The sequence below is a fragment of the Perca flavescens genome, chromosome 4 (assembly GCF_004354835.1).
Source record: "Perca flavescens isolate YP-PL-M2 chromosome 4, PFLA_1.0, whole genome shotgun sequence".
Classification (NCBI taxonomy): Eukaryota; Metazoa; Chordata; class Actinopteri; order Perciformes; family Percidae; genus Perca; species Perca flavescens.
In genome coordinates this window covers 5,435,195-5,451,983 of record NC_041334.1, presented here as the reverse complement: position 1 = coordinate 5,451,983, position 16,789 = coordinate 5,435,195, and the positions used below count along the sequence as shown (strand labels likewise).

The window sequence follows — 16,789 nt, the reverse complement described above, 5'->3', positions numbered from 1 at the left end:
CTTTTTCTCTAGTGCCATCATGAAATTTGTGGTTTGAGTAGGGCTGCATGATATATATATATATATATATATATATATATATATATATATATATATATATATATATATATATATATATCCTTTCAGCATCGACACTGCGATGGGCGCATGCACGATAGTTACTTCGCAGAACGTGCAATGTCAAGTCAGGCAAATTATCTCAAACTTTTTGCTGCTTAATACAAAAGGAAAGAACGTAGGGTTATAATTTTGACTAATCCAGTATTTCCCATTAATTACCTACAGTTTAGGTAGGCTCAGTAGACAGTAGTTCCAATGCAAACCAAGTGACAGACCAATACCTCCAGGCATATGCTTGACTGCCAGCTAGGTCTTAAAGTAATACCTGCAACTTGTGGAAAAATAAATCAAAAAAATGTCCCTCTTAAAGCTTCAGAGGTTTTCAAATCTTTTGTGAGATCAGAATAATGATCCTCCTTCAGCGACAGTGCAGTGAGACAGAGATTTGACTGGGAGGATGGCGGTTCTTTCAGCGCGGAGATATTTTAACAGTGCGTCTGTCTGTCGTGGGGCGCAGACGCTGAATCACTCCTGTCCCACTTCTCCTCTCACACATCTGGATGACAATTCATCAATACATCTATCTGCTGCTATCAAGCGCTCATGCTGAGGCTGACAAATTGTTACTTTTATATGACAGAAGTGTCTGATTGGGGATTGTCTGACAATGACAGGCTCTTTTTCACTTTCATGGCAATTAATTTACAACTGGTATAAAAAGCTTCATAAACTTTGCAGCTGTTCATGTAAAGCGCTCTCTTGCACTCATTTAGATCAGATCCACAATCGCCCTTCTCTGGTAACTCTTTTTAAATTAATACCGTGTGTTAATGTGTCCCATGATGACTGTCATGTGCAACTCTGCATGGATTTTATTTTCTACTGACATGGTTATTTTACTATTGCAACATGACACCATAATGGCCGGCTCTGTGTTGCAACACATTTTACACATAGGCTGAATGTTGGAGCATCTGCAATCAGGATATTTTAACATTCTTAGGACTAAATTACTTGGCTGGTTTAAATGAGGGAGTAGCACCATGAGAGACCAAACAAAGGGAGGGCATGGTGAATAATAAGGGACATAACAGGGAACATTATTACTAATTGAGACAAAAGGTCCAACAAAAACAAATAGATACTGTATGTGTACAATATGCTTTGGAATTACAGCAGGCTTTAACACATAATGTATCTATTCATTTTAACTACCAAGAGTTGGACACACAGAATATTATTAATAACTGTATTAGGTCCCCCTGTAAAGCCCATTGACTCTTTGTCACAGATCAAAGTGCTCACTCTCCATTGTGTCTGAAAATGCGGGGTGGTTGACAGAAGAGAGTAACACTGTAGAGCAAGGATCTTCAACGGGGGGTCCAGGAGTCCTCAGAGTCACTGCAGGGGGGCCTCCAAAGTATTAAAGTAAAGTAAAAAATGCCTTAACATAAATCCAACATATTATTAGCAAATATAAATCCCCACTGTTGGTAGGCTTACTGGCCTATAGGTAAAGGCGCTGACACACCAACCCGATTATCGGCCGTCGGACAGTCTGGCGACGTCAGTGACTCGAGTCTGTCGGACTTAATGAGCGTGACTAACGCCTCTCAAAATCCGACGAAAATCTTTTAAACTGACCTTTGTCGATCTGAAATGAAGACAGATTCAGCAACTGCACGGCCTATTTCTCGCTTAAAATGTTTTCAGAAACACGTTTCGGAGAACTATATGAGAAAATATGAGATCGTATTCCGCAACGAGCCGCCATTATGGTCCTGCTTTGAAATCCGGGAGAAGCAAGACCCACATGACGCGTTCGTCCAATCATTTTTTGGGCGACAATACAGATTAGCGCCGCCTGCTGTTATGGAGATGTATTACGTCTTGTGTACGCGCAGATCGTACACTCAAGTCAAGGCACTTTTTTGACCAGTCAGAGTCTTAAGGTAGTCACTAAGGTAGCCATCCACAAATACAGTTAACCCTAAAAATTCACTGTGCCACTGTATGTTTAACATTAAAACATGATTTATAAAATCATGCCAACAATTATTATTTTAAATATTATTTAATTATTTAAATATGAAACTTTATTGCATACAATATATGTAGTAGGGTGTCTATGATCAGTCTCTCTCAGTTAGGGGGTCCTAAATTCAGTAAATATATCAGGTCCCACGACATTTGAACCTTATCTCTACCACATGTTCAAACCGAACTTGAAATAAAATGTTTTAAATGATGTGCTTCTAACCAATGGGATGAGTTAGAAAAGGTTTTAAAATAAAAATCTCTGATTTCTTTTAAAGATTTTAAAATTCTATCCTCGACTTAAGTGAATGCTTGTAATTGTGCCTATATTGTGTTTGTTGTGAATTTTTACGTGTTTTGCCCATGCTGTGTTTCTTGTGAATAAGTCTATCTTTTTAAAAAAAAAAGAGATAAAACAACAGCGGACAGGCTACAATTTAATTAAATCTCAGCGATATAATTCTATAAAAAAAATATTGATTGTCGAAGCTGTCAAAAAGTATTCCTATCCGCCGTAAACGCAACATAAAGTTTGCGTTCCTTTTACTGTGGTACTTGTAGTTTTATGTAAGTGACACAGGCTTGTTTTCCTGTCTAAAGCGCGAACTCAAAACTCCACTTCCCATAATGCAAGCGTCCAATTCTCCCCGTCATAGAAGGTGAGTGTACAAAGCATGCATTTGTTGTGTGAACGTGCTGTTAGAAATAGCATCCTCCTGTCGGTGTTTAATTTAGCGATTTAAAAAAGAACTTTGGCCGCTTTGTTGTTCATTTTACTAAAACTGCTGAGTAACAGAGCTAACAGCGTACCCGTTAGCTTAGCTTTGCCACACGCGATAGTGCACAGTAAGCCATAGGACATCCGCATGTCAGTCCCTTTAAATGAGCCGACCTGTCAAACTGTGATGTCGGCATGGTGGAAAAACTTTCAGAGGCGACCAAAGTGTTTTAACAGCAAGCAAGGTATTCCCTCCACACTGAGCTTAAAATATGTCCACTGAGTTAGTCTTTCAGCTTCGGGTAGAGTAAATGTGTCCGTACTCGTTCTCATAGATAACACTGTGAAACGACTCAATACTAAACTTGAGTCGCTTCTTTTTATTCTGCCTGATTTCAACAGCGTTATTTTTATTAAATGGTCGATACGGCGAAGCCCGTTGTGTCGAAGATTGTTCCCCCGTCGTCCTGACTTCGAACCAAACCTTATTATCCTCGTTACGCATTTTAACAATAAAGGAAAGTCGACAGGGGATCGTTACAGCCCTCACCGGTGGAAGTCCCTGGTACTAAACACTGACAAACATTTGTATCTTGGGTCCGTATGAATGCCGAATTGTCTAGTGATTTAATAGAGATTTGACCAGGGTATTAATTCATGATTATGATATGTTTTGATGTGCCTGTAAGCTAAACGACAAGCTTCCACAATTTAGTTTGGTGGGAGAGGAGAGAACTGTGTTCTAACTGGGCATTACACTGTGTGTGGGGCAACCCTAGCAAGCTGGATCCCGGATCCTCTCTTCATGTGTGAATATACTGTACGTTCAAGTCGGAATGTAAAGTGGGATCAGAGGACCTATTGGGAGGTTTGGCAATACATTCCCAATTAAAAAAATAAAATGGAAATTAATTTCTTATCACTTCTGCCATGAAGAAAATAATTGAAATTTGCCATTACATTTTATATAGGTGTGTGTGTGTGTGTTTGTTTATTTATTTATTATTTTTATTATTTATATAATGGACATTTCTAAGTGACCCCAAACTTTTGACCGGTAGTGTAGTGTGTATGTACACTACCGGTCAAAAGTTTGGGGTCACTTAGAAATTTCCATTCCATTACAGACAGAATACCAGCTGAGATCAGTTGCATTGTTTTTTTAATCCGGGCAGCAGTTTTCAGATTACATTATGTGCTTACATAATTGCAAAAGGGTTCCCGACTGTTTTAAAAACAAAAAAAATCTTTAATGCAATACTACATTGCCCATTATCAGCAACCATTCATCCAATGTTCCAAAGGCACATTCTGTTTACTAATCTGATATCATTTCAAAAGGCTAACTGCGAAAACATTGGATATATATATGTATGTATATATATATATATATGTATGTATGTATGTGTATATATATATATATATATATATATATATATATATATATATATATATATATATATATATATATATATATATGTATATATGTGTGTGTGTGTATATATATAGTTGGCAATTAATTTAATAGTTGACAACTAATCGATTAATTTTTGCAGCTCTATATATATTAGACTAGACTTAGACTTCTTCTTCTTAGCTCTATATTGTATAGCGTGTCGTGGCTGGAGGCTACATAACTTTATATTAATGGAGCCAGCAGTGGGGTTCTACTTCGTATAGGCCTCGCCCTCTAAGAGCTGTTGCTATTGGGTTTATCCTTCGCGCATGCGCATTCGTGAAGATTTATTTCGCGCCCTTGTGCCCTGCCAAACCTCAAAGTGACGCGGCCACAAGGCCCTGTGGGCAGCCCCCGCCTTGTCAAATCCCATCCTGAGCCGACTCGCAAACAGCGGCGTCGGTGGCAGTGACGTGGCGCCGGGAAAGCATGTCTGCCCGGCGATTGGTTCACTTCCATCGACCTGAGGGTACGTTTAAATTCCGGTCATCCCCTTCCTGGGAGTTCAATAGCCAACCGGCTGCCATTCGGCTACTCTCTGGCCCATCGTACGTCCTCCAAATGTATCGAGGCGGCTTTTCAGCCATTACGCAGAGGAGGATCAGGGTTCTGTTAAATACTTCGACGACCTAATCCTTATGTCACCCTCCAAGGAGAGAGCTGCGTTCCACACAGTAGAGGTTGTGCAGCATTTACAAACGGTGAATTGAAAGTGGCCAACTTCAAAAATGTATTCTACTTCAAACCTACTGCCATCAGTCTTGTTTTTAGATCACTTGTTATCATGATCTGCATTAACAAAGAGTGTTAATGCTCTATATACCTTAGAGCACATGTGTCAAACTCAAGGCCCGAGGGCCAAATTCGGCCCCTTGCAGCTTTTGATCCGGCCCGCATTTCAATATAGGTTCACAATACATTTTTTCAATGCTCTAGGCATCTGTCATTTAAAAAAAAAAAATGTTTTTGACACTTTTGTCAATGTTTTTGCCCCTTTTTCCGACATTTTTGCCGCTTTTTTTCGACGTTTGTGGCGCTTTTTTAGACAATATTGGCACTTTTTTAGACATTGTTGGCGCTTTTTGTTCTATGATGGTTAAGCAACTTTTTTTCCAACTTTTTGGGGGCTTTATGTGGCCCAAACGCTACATGACAAAGCTATATGAGACATGCAATAATACAGTCAAAGATATTTAACTTTTTCTCTTCAATAAAATGTCAATAAACTGTACATGTTGGGCCCTTTTTATGTGACTCTCATTCTCATTTTCCATTCTGGCCCTTAGCGAAATTGAGTTTGACACCCCTGCCTTATAGCGAGGGGCATTTTGAAATCACTTTCTTGAAAAGGAGCTTGAATAATGCATGTTCCAGCAGGTTTAAAAGAAAGCTGCCCCATGACTTTTTAGACCATAAACATGAATTGTGTGCGCAAGTGAACGCCATCATTTCTAAGTTGGAAGGCAATAGGATTCGACCGTGGTGGTGATTTACACCACCTGCATTACCCTGCCCTGTGGTAGGACCCTATGCTTCACTTGATGGATAGTCTGGCCGTTGCATTTTACGTCTTGACCCCTTTAATTTTTAATATTTTCTTTCGTTGCCATCTGAACACTTTATTTTGTCTAGGGCTTTCAAGATAATAATTATTGAAACATGATTTATTTAAAAGAAAGATGGAAGCATGTGACAGTGAGCAACACTTTTCATGTCACAGGGTGGTCAGCATAGTCTCGGTGCAATCGGTGTCCTGTGTTGAGGCTCAGTAGCTATGTTTCCATCCACTTGTCAATCGAATTATCTGAAGATCGGTAAAAAAACAAATGCGAATAAACCTAGTGAAAGTGTGTTTCCATCCAGCGGCTTGAAAGCCAATAAAAACCTGTTGCGTAATGACGTTGCATGCTGTTTTGCGGTCAAATTGGTATATTGAATTGATTTGAGACATTTTAAGGTGTTTCCATTCATTTTCGCACCGAATCGCACAACATTCAAGCAAACTTTTGCTAGACAAAATGGATCGAGCCATCTACCAACAAATGATCAATATTGCACAAGTCGTAATAGTGCTTATGTGCCAACTGACAGCGACATATCAAGCTATAATAAGAAAACAATGACGCTTTCAACACATTGCTATGACGATGCAGATGCACGTAAATGCCCGGCGACAACGGAGGCGGCCTATGGCGTGGGAACGACAGCGCTCCAAACTGTTCTGGGAGATTGTGGTTCAGAGACACTTCACAGAAACCCTTTGGTTGAAGCATTTTCGCCATTTCCTTCGAGTTCCTGATAAATTATGTCATTTCTTAGATTTTTGCTATCTAAAATAGCCATTACATTTGGCTCGTAAATTAAATTCAAAAAGTCTCTTGTCTCCTCGTTCGTCCACTTACATCTGTCTTTGTTGACTCCCGCCATGTGTGCAAACAGAGCGGAAATACTGGGCGGAAATCAACCAAAACTTCTTCTTCGTTTTGTGGCGGGTTGCAACCATAAAATGACCTAAAACTCGATCGCAATTCATTATTTATTCGGCAAATAACTTTTCCATCAGCGTTTATCGCATAAGCCGTATATCGATCAAGAGAAAATCCAATGAGACAGAACGTATTTCCTTTGAGTCGATATTCATGAAATTAAATAAAATTTAGCTGTTTCCATAAGGCATTTTTCATTCGATATCACTTAATTCGGATAAAAATGCGTGGATGGAAACATAGCTAGTGTGGGTGAGCTTACAGGAAGAATCTTGACATTATGGGAAATTCCAGTTTTTTGCTTCTGTGAGTCCGATGAGGATAGCTTAGAGGACAGAGGAGGTCTACCTCTTCCAAATGGCCCAGGTATCACTAGAGGCAGAAAAAGACTTGCGTGAGTTACAGTACTAACTGCTTTAGCCAGGCATCATTCTCGCTTGCCAGCTCTATCTCCACAGCGCTGTGGAGTAAGGTCTGGCCCCTCAACACACATACATTCTAGGATAGGAGGAATTTTCCTTAAACCAATCTCAATCGTCTTGGGCAGCGCTAAGCTAAGGTGGAGGGTGGGGGTGTGGCCTTGACCAACTGCCACTCTGCTTGTTTGAAAGCCATGATGTCTCTCTCTCTCTCTCTCTCTCTCTCTCATGGGTGGGCCAAATTCTCTGGGCGGGCAAAGCAGAGAAAGGGGAGGTTACCTTGCTCCTTATGACCTCATAAGGAGAAGATTCCAGATTGGCCCATCTGAGCTTTCATTTTCTCAAAGGCAGAGCAGGATACACCTATGGCCATTTCTAGCCACTGGGGAACCATAGGCAGGCTGGGTGAACTCATATTAATGTTAAAAAACCTCATAAAGTGAACTTTTCATGCCGTGGATGTTAAAGGGCCTGCACCCCCAGACAGGTGTTTTCATTGATCCCGGCTGATAACACTTGTGCTCAATTTAGGAGACGCAATGCTGGGACTCCACGCACTGATGATGATTAATTTCTCTTTACCTGTAGAGCCAACCTTGTGTATCCCTCTCAGTACTGTCATTGCTACTGGCTTTCTCACCGGAATTCCATGCGTCCTGTTAGCTAAGCAGAGCTGACAGGCCAAGACAGCCATGTCTTAGTGAATGAAGGAGAAGGGCTGCATACAAATTCTCCTTTCATCAGGATTTTGACTGGTCTGCTCCAGCGAGTAGCTTCATTTCTAAATCGTGAAAATGTTCATGATTGAGCTATCATGACATTGTGGCGACGTGTTTTTCTACCCCCGCTGCACACGCACCTTGGATTGTGTCTAAACAAGAAGCGCGTATACGGACCGCGATAATGGTAATAACTGTCGCCTCCCCAGCATGCAAGTACAGTTATTACTGCTGATATTGTGATGTAAGGTATTTGTAAAAGTCGTCTAGAGCCTAGACACGTCTTATGTGTGTGTGGACCATAGAACTACATTTTTTTTCACTTTGATTGAGCTATGAAAGCAGTTTCTCCTCTAATTCCAACAACTGCAGCACAGATAAAGGGCCAGTTCAGACCAAAGATTTGCGACAAGAAGAAACCGTTTCAGAACGTTGCACTGAACGGTTTCAGCGGAGGAAATAGGGTAAAGAGGACAGAACAGAACACTGTGCAATAAATTATTAATTTAATAATCTACTCACATACATACCTGGACACTCTAACAGCTCTTAACTGCTATATCTCGGTATCGGCTCCGAAGCTGCCTAAAACGCTGGAATCGGTATCGGGAAGTACTGGAGTTTATGCACCGATCCGATACCACGTAATAAAGCCCTAAAGAAAATCTACATTAAAGTAGTTTATGTTCTTTTTCCTTTATAACTGACTGTCAAACTGGATAGTAAAAGAAAGTTCTGTGGCATTCATTGTTTGTGTTTGTTCAGAGGGCCAACCAGACTGTCTATCTCCCGGGCTGTCATCCGTTCTCTTGGGAAAAAATTCTCCCTACGGTGGGAAGCAGAGCCGAGGGACCAAACCCAAACGGCCGGCTGCTGGCTAGTTGGCTAGCGTTAGCTTCTTTAGCTTACTAATCCCCCCCACCAAATGCTTTCATCGTACACTGGTTACAGAAAATTAGCCAAACAAGATTGTCACTCATCTGGTGATAGCAATGTGCTTTTCTACGATGTGACAAGAGTATGTTAATGAAATATTAAGTTGTTACATTTTAGAGGCCGGCTGGCTGGTAAGCTAGCTTGCTTGCTAGGGGGGTAATTGTTTAGCGGTGCGGAGAGAGGGAGGTCTATTATGGTCTTTATATTAAATTAGGAAAATTGTTTATTAACATTAGTTTAGTTTATTTTGTAATGTATAGATCTTTTGAAAGAAATATATAGTGGTGAAATAAATATACCAACACAAGGAGTTATGTATATCTCGTGGTGTTTGGCGTTTTAAGCCCCCAACGTCGTCTTCCAGGTAGCGCTGCCTGAAAGGCACTAGGATTAGGTAATAGGGTTAAGGTTAGGGTTTAGGTGCCTTGAAGTTGACGTTGGGGGCTTAAAACACCATCGAGCATATCTCGTTGTACATTTGCCATATCATGGACATGTGCAAAAATAGATATTCTAATTGTGGAAACCTGTGTTTTTTTAGAAGAAACATTCAAACGTCATTTTTGACCAGTTTTGACAGCTCTTGCGTCTATTGGATTGATCAGATATGATGAAAAATGACAAGAGCCTTCTGTGTGCGCTCTGAGTCGTTTGTTTGCTTTCCTCACTACCGTTTTCGAGCTGAACAGCCAGTCCATCTGATTCTCATCCGACGGCCGGCGCCAGTTCAACATGAATCGGCCAAAAAAGGCCGACGTGACTCTTTGGTGTGAACCGGGCTTTAGGTATACCACATAGAACTACTCGGTCACCATAGAGAAGATAAAAGAATAATTGTGGTCATAGCAAATTAGATATACTTAAAGCTAACATCTAATGATGGAATTTGAAAAGGCTTTTCTGCAGTGCCAAACCCACAGATAATTTGGCTCTTCAGAGGTTTTCAGCCTATTTACCTATTTGTTTTGGTTTTAATAAAATCTTTAGGTTCAGTCTTCACTCTGGTCCACCCCCAGAGGGTGGCATTGATAAACCTACTGTCCCGCACTAAACAGAAGATATACAAACTATTGAGTATGGTTAAGCTGGTAAAGAAACTGAGCCAGGCGGCCAGGAATGCTAATGTTGCTCTGGATGTGGGAGTTTATAAGGTTATAGGCTGTGTCAGAGTTATGGTGTTTTTAACTTCTTGTAGAGTTTTCCCCAAGTTGCCAAAAAGCAATTTCATGCAGCTAGTGTGGTAATAAATGGCTTCAAAAAAAAAAAAAATAACACATCTGAAATTATAAATCAAATTTTTCCTTTTTAATTACTGAGGTGTGAGACACCCGCCACCTTAGAGCTTTTGTATTCACTGATTGAAATCACACCTGGCTAAACTCCCAAGTGTTGCGGCATAGGGCATCAGTTTCTTTGTGCAGGCTTTGGAAAGGAGATTGTTTGAAACGTTGGACAATATCAGTACCATCATATGCCAGTCTTGCTTCCCTAAAGGTCAGCCAAAAATAGTTAAAATCACCCACAGTATGTGGGTTTTCCATCGGTGTGCAGGGCGTTTCACAATGTGAACATGGACATGCTGTATAAATGTTTAAATGTAGTATCCCTCAGAATGGCTGAAGTATCGTAGCTATCGTACCACCTTCAGCTAAGCCTTAATTATTGTATTTTTTTTCTTTCATCATACAGTGTCCCTTAGCTCCATCCCCTCCTCCAAACTTCTGACTTCTGACATTTCTCATATTGGACTCTTTATGTACAATTGGCTTTTAATCCAATACTCAATCAATCAATCAATTTCATAAGTTCTTTAAATCAAAGAAATCATTCATCTCACAGTTGGAGACAACGCATTCTCATGAACAGGTTGATATGATATTGCCCGGCCGGTCACGTGACAGAGTTTACCTGGCCGGCCACATCACAGTTAAGTTTAGCCGTCTTTACAGTTAAGTCTAGCCGAAAAAAGGTGACTGTGAACCGGGTACAGAGCACCGCGAGGCTAAGGTCCTTCTAGCGACCGTTAAGGATGTGAATCTTCACTGGTCTCACAATTTAGATTGCGATTATCCTGTCAACGAATCAAATTGATTCAATATCACGATGCGTCACCTCCTCAATATATAATTTGCATGATCTCCCATTTGTATTGTATCTGCTCTTAAAAAAAGATACTTCCTGAACGTAGCGGAGTCTGAACACAGCAGACAACAGACACAAACTAAAAAACACAGCAAACGAAAATCAAGTAACAAGTAACCTCAGTAGGCAATAATCGATTATGGTCTGTCTCTGCATCGATGCAGAATCGTCCAGGTACGCAGGCCCGATGCATCGATGCAATCGATTAATATCAACACCCCTAACAACCGTTGCAGTTGAGTTTAGCCAAAAAAAGTCGACTGTCCTTCAGCAACGACGGTTAAGTTTTGGCAAAAAGTTAAGATCAGGGATGCACCAAATCCAGGATTCGGGTTTGGATTCGGCCGAATATTGGGCTTTTTGACAGGGTTCGGGTTTCTGCCGAACCTTAGCATTTTTTCACCGAACCCTACTCTTGCAGTGTGCGCGCTACGCTAGTCGACGTAATGTTCAATGCATCAGGCTGTGAGAAAGTGAAAATGGAACTCGCGAGCCGAAAAGCGCCACCTGGCAGCACCCACAGCCAAAAGAAAGCGACCCGAGCCGAGCCACACGCCCAACCCGCAATGCCGATCTGTCCTGCGGCGGCGAGGACCCCAAACGACACACTACATCGCCGCTGCCAAAACACCTGCGCATGAAAGAATACACAGACAGCAGCCAAAACACAGCAATCCTAAGTACGGCAAAGGAAGGCCAGTCACAGAAAACTTGTTAACCGGACAGTCCCGGGCTGTCAGCTGTTCTCTCGGAGTCTCCTGACAGTGGGAGCGGAGCGGCTGCTGCTCGTTAGCTAACGTTAGCTTTCTAATTTCACCCACCCAACATGCCTTCATCATACCAAGGGACTAAGCCAGTCTCCACAAAGTGTACTTCCCATGGAGCCATTTTGATGCTAATTAAGCCATCAGGTGCAGTTAGCATTCCATTGACTGCCATACATTTTGGCGCCACTTTGACAGCGAATAACTTTACATCTGAAGCGTTTAAAGACTCTATTTGTCCGTTTGTTTATTTCTAAAGAAATACGACAATGTATAAAAGACAAAAACCTTGTATCTCTCGTTATAGCTCCGTAGCAGCCGTTTTTGTAAAAATAGGCTAACGACGGTTGTTGTATCATAACCATGCGACTTACTGTCGCATAGTAGAGGAATTACCGTATAGTACAGGAGAAGCTGGCAGGCAGTTTCGACTTACATTAGCTGTTTAATTACTAATGTCAACTAGCATGTTAGTTAGCAATAATTAGCCTGTGCCCATTTATCTCCTTACATATACCTACGCTCTCCATCTCTGCAAGATTGGGAATGATTGAGATTTCTCTTGGCACAGCTACCAGAAGACTTCCAACTTCCAGACACGTTGCTCACGTCACATCTACGTCTTCAAGCTCAGTTTGCAGCTGCGCAGTAACGCTCAGCCCTCTCCAGGAATGTGCTTCTAATAGAAACTATTTTAGAGGCTGTGGACGTCGTTTACTGTGTTAATGGACTGAGGATGGGAGTAGGATTTGGTATTCGGTTTCGACAGTATCTTAACCAGTGGATTCGCTATTCAGCCGAACACCAAAAATCTGGATTCGGTGCATCCCTTGTTAAGATTAGAAAAAAACGATTGTGGTTTTGGTCCCGGTAGCCTTAAGTAGTACTCCTGGGACGTGAACACCCGTTTCCTTGGGTGAAAGTCTTGTGTATTCCCCTAACATATTTTCCGGGACATGAACACCGCTGCCCCGCATAAAATCCCGTGTTTCAGGACCAACCCTTCCACCTTGCAAGCAAGCACAAACTGGGCATCATGTGAATTACGACATGGACAAAGCTTACCTGATGATGCAAACGGCCCCTTGTCTCCAAAGGAATGAATAAAGAAGTGAATGGATACATACAGATATCTGTAATAAGCAACAAGGACACCACCAGAAGCAAATGAAGGGATATTGCAAAAACCACAGGGGATATATTAGTGTAGCAGTGAAGGTGAATGGATTTAACACATCCATACCTAGCTTAGCGGCATGTTGTATCGACACTGTATGTTCTATGCATTTTTTAAACTGACTCTCCTCTGGCAGGAGGTCTGCGGTCCATCAGGACCAAAAAAAATCACGCCTCAAAAATTCCCCTGCATTAACAAGGCTCGGGACCCCCACTGACCTCCCCCCGCCCTCTAGACACTACATATTCCTACATTAACGAGCATCCTGGACTATATACCTGGCCATTGTACATCCTATACAGCCTGAACTTTTGCACATCCCTCATCATTTTTGCACAGCCTGCACTTAACCATACAGCCTTCTTTTCTTACTGCTAAACAGTTCTATTGTATATATTTGTTTTAGGTTAGGGCTGCAACTAATATCTCGATCAATTGATTACTTGATTGGTCTATAAATTGTCGGAAAACGGTAAAGAAATGTTGATCAATGGCCATTTTCGAGTGCATACTATACTACCAGTGTGTACTGATTTAGCAAAAATGTAGCATGTCGTATGCAAACAAAAGCGAAATCTGCACTAACTTGCTGTTGTGGTCAACAACTGGAAACTTTTTACAATATTCGTTCGCTATTTCGTCACTAAATTCACTTCTGAGACTTTTTTTTATGCGAGAAATCAACTATGTAGAGCTTGATTATGGGCAGTGTTATGAAAGTTTATGGCTAAATGCCAATTTTTTCTGATGGTGTCTGGAGTTCAGGAGCTCCACAATCTGACATGACAGCCGGCGGGTGCCTGCCGGGGGTCGCTGGCTTGCCCGTCGGCCTGTCCACAGACCCCGCTGTGAGCTGGCTGGAGCTCTCTCAGGAGACTCGCGGACAAGAGGCACACATACATAAACGCGATGTGAATAAAAAACGATGCAAAAAGAAAAGCACACAAACCCCGAAAACAAATGCAACAAAAAACGCTGCATCCAGATTCCACAACGGAAGTAGAGGGAGCAGCTAAGTGGAACAGCTGGATTTTCGACCCCTTTTCTGCCTTTTTATTAGAGTCGGTTATGGCTGCATAGTAAAAAGAGAACTCCTGTCTCATGCCCTTATTAATAACATAATATAATATATTAGTAATATACAGTCTCTGCTCCCGTCTCAGCCGTGAGGCTGGTGCCGTGCTCGACACAATGGAGCAAGCAAAGCGGTTTTGTCTTTATGTGCAGGCCGGATTTAGGGTTAGGTCCGAAAGCGCATCACTGAATAGTGTAGACCTCCTCAATATTGTGATTATACAACTAATACAACTAAAAATAAGTGACCAATCTGTATTCATATTGTGGATCAATTCGCTCTTGAAATACAAAAAACAGACTATTTATAATCCCTCCCTGTTTAAAAAACCAGCCAATTTACCGTGGGATTTATCAAACTGAATAAATCCCACCTGCAAATAAAGACAAAACTGCTTTGCTTGCTCAATTGTGTTGTAAGTAAGACATCTGCTGTAAAAGTTATTGTATTCATTAGCATGATTGCCGTACTGTTTAGTTCAAAAACATCCAAAACGCCAAAGGAAGACGAGCTGACCAAACGCGAGCTTTTATTTTGAAAGGTCGAAGCTCGAGCACCAGCCTCTCGGCTGAGACGGGAGCAGAGACAAATTACTAATATATTATATTATGTCATTAATAAGGGCATGAGACAGGAGTTCTGTTTTTACTATGCAGCCATACCCAACTCTAATAAAAAGGCAGAAAAGGGGTCGAAAGTCCAGCTGATTAGCTGTTCCCTCTAGAGGTCTGGAGAACTTCCGTTGTGGAATCTGGATGCAGCGTTTTTCTTTTTGCATCGCTTCTTTTTTCGGGGTTTGCTTTTCTTTTTGCATCGTTTTTTAATTGCAGCGCGTTTGTATATTTGGTTTTGTATGTATATGCAGCGCGTTTGCTGAATGCTGCACATGTGTTGTCAAATTAATGTAGTTGTTTTCTTAATTTGCTTGTGTTTTGTCTATTTGCATGTGTTTTCTGAAGTTGCAGGGCGTTTGCCCCTGTCGGCAACCGTAGTAACGGACTATCTCTGACCTGGAGGGATCTATCTTTCCCACTATACTCGTTGTTCTCGCTTGGATGCCCATATAAGGCGTAATGTGTGACGGACCTGCCTTCCCATTGGTTGAAAACATAAACAAAGGCATCATGGGAGATTCCCTTGCACCTACTGTCTATGGGTAGCACAGAGTTAGCGGCAGAAATGACCGAAAACGTGACGAATTATGGACATCAAGTGGATAAATCTTGGATGTAACAGTTTGGATTTAATGCTCAACAACCCCAAAAAAGGCACAAGTTCCAGGCTGGATAGAAAATCACCTGTAAAGGCTAGAAAGACACTCTAGAGGCCGCTATTGTAATGCATGATGCCAGCAGACCCTTCTCGGCTCTCGCAAACTGTGTAATGAATTACAGCGCGCACTTCTCAGCCGCTCCAGCAACCAACAAGGAAAAACTATCGGTATGGATTTTTGCCGATAACGATAGTTCCACCAATCAGCTATCGGTGCTATCGGTCTACCTTAAGTAGGTACTGCATTCTACATGCTGCAGCCGTCTGCAGTATGTAGTAGGTGATTTAGAAAAGTGTTTCCCAAAGCCCAAGATGATGTCCTCAAATATCTTGTTTTGTCCACAACTCAAAGATATTCAGTTTACTGGCACAGAGGAGAGAAGAAACTACAACACATTCACACAGTGTTTCCTCTGTGGTGATTTTGTAGTGGCGGCCCACCGTGGCAACATTTCTGCCCTCACGGTATCAGAAATAGGGCAGATACACAATGTAGTCGCGGTTGAATTTTTAAATGATCCTGCCGACATAATGCACCCCCCTTTGGCTGCCGCTGACATTGCAATTTAACAACAAGTAGAACTATTCAGAGGTTATTGGGCCCGTCCAGTTATACTCCACATACTATTGTGCTGATGGAGTTTATTGTCGAAATGTTCACTTTGTTCTGAGCCGACTATTAAACGAATAGCTCCACCAAAAATGTCACCGCGGTGGGTCCGGTCTAACTGTAGACCTGTTGTAGATGTTAAGTGCCCTATAGTTCCTCAAAATATACAGTTCAGTCACAACTAAATATGTTTCATTGTGTGTGAATAGAGGTGAATAAATATATTTGTTTGTGTTGCAGCAAAGTGTCAGTTCATTTTCATATGTAAAACATTTAGCAACGGGGGCGTGGGGGTGTTGTTCGGACAGACCTGTCTCCACTGCTAAAAAATAAAATCCTAAAAGAAACACTGTCACATTTAAGAAGCTGACATCAGAGAGGTTTAACTTTTTTTTTCATAAAAAATGACTCAAATTATTTAATTATTCAAATAGTTGGCAGTTAATTTAATAGTTGACAACTAATTGTTTAGGTTGTCGTTTTTTTTCACCATTTCTTGTTTATTTCTTTTTAATATGTTCATGTTTATGTATGCTCCACCCACCAAGGCAAATTCATTTTAAATGTAGATTAATTGGCAATAAATATCCCTTTCTGAATCGGATTCTTTGTGTCTTTATCTGTCCTCGCTGGCTTGATAAAGTTAATCATTCATTTGGCTTCGCTTAATGTATGTTCAGAGGCTGAGGTGCAGGTAACTGTCATGGGTTGGAGTGACCAGCTGGAATTTATTAATTTACCGAATGATTTCTTTGCCCGTTTCTCAATGGTGCTGTTAAGGAAGCCCACCCACCCCCCCATGACTTCTCCCCGCTCTAATGACAGCCATCTGTCCGGACGGTAAAAAAGTTCCTCCTCCTCTGAGCTGTCAGTGAACTGGAAACAAACACCTGCTCAGAGCCGTAAAACAGACGTGTT

At 41.4% G+C, this 16,789-nt stretch overlaps 1 protein-coding gene across 2 annotated transcripts in view; it reads left to right on the top strand.

Annotated features, from left to right (window-relative positions):
• The first annotated feature begins 2,699 nt into the window (after positions 1-2,699).
• The window catches only part of fhit (fragile histidine triad diadenosine triphosphatase), a 383,478-nt gene continuing 369,388 nt past the window's right edge, over positions 2,700-16,789 (top strand). The window contains exon 1 of one of the 2 annotated variants that reach the window (XM_028576358.1): positions 2,700-2,756. The gene's annotated coding sequence lies outside the window, so the exon portion shown is untranslated. Of the gene's footprint in view, positions 2,757-2,797; positions 3,061-16,789 lie in introns of those variants that run through there. The other variant, XM_028576357.1, reaches the window with a different exon arrangement.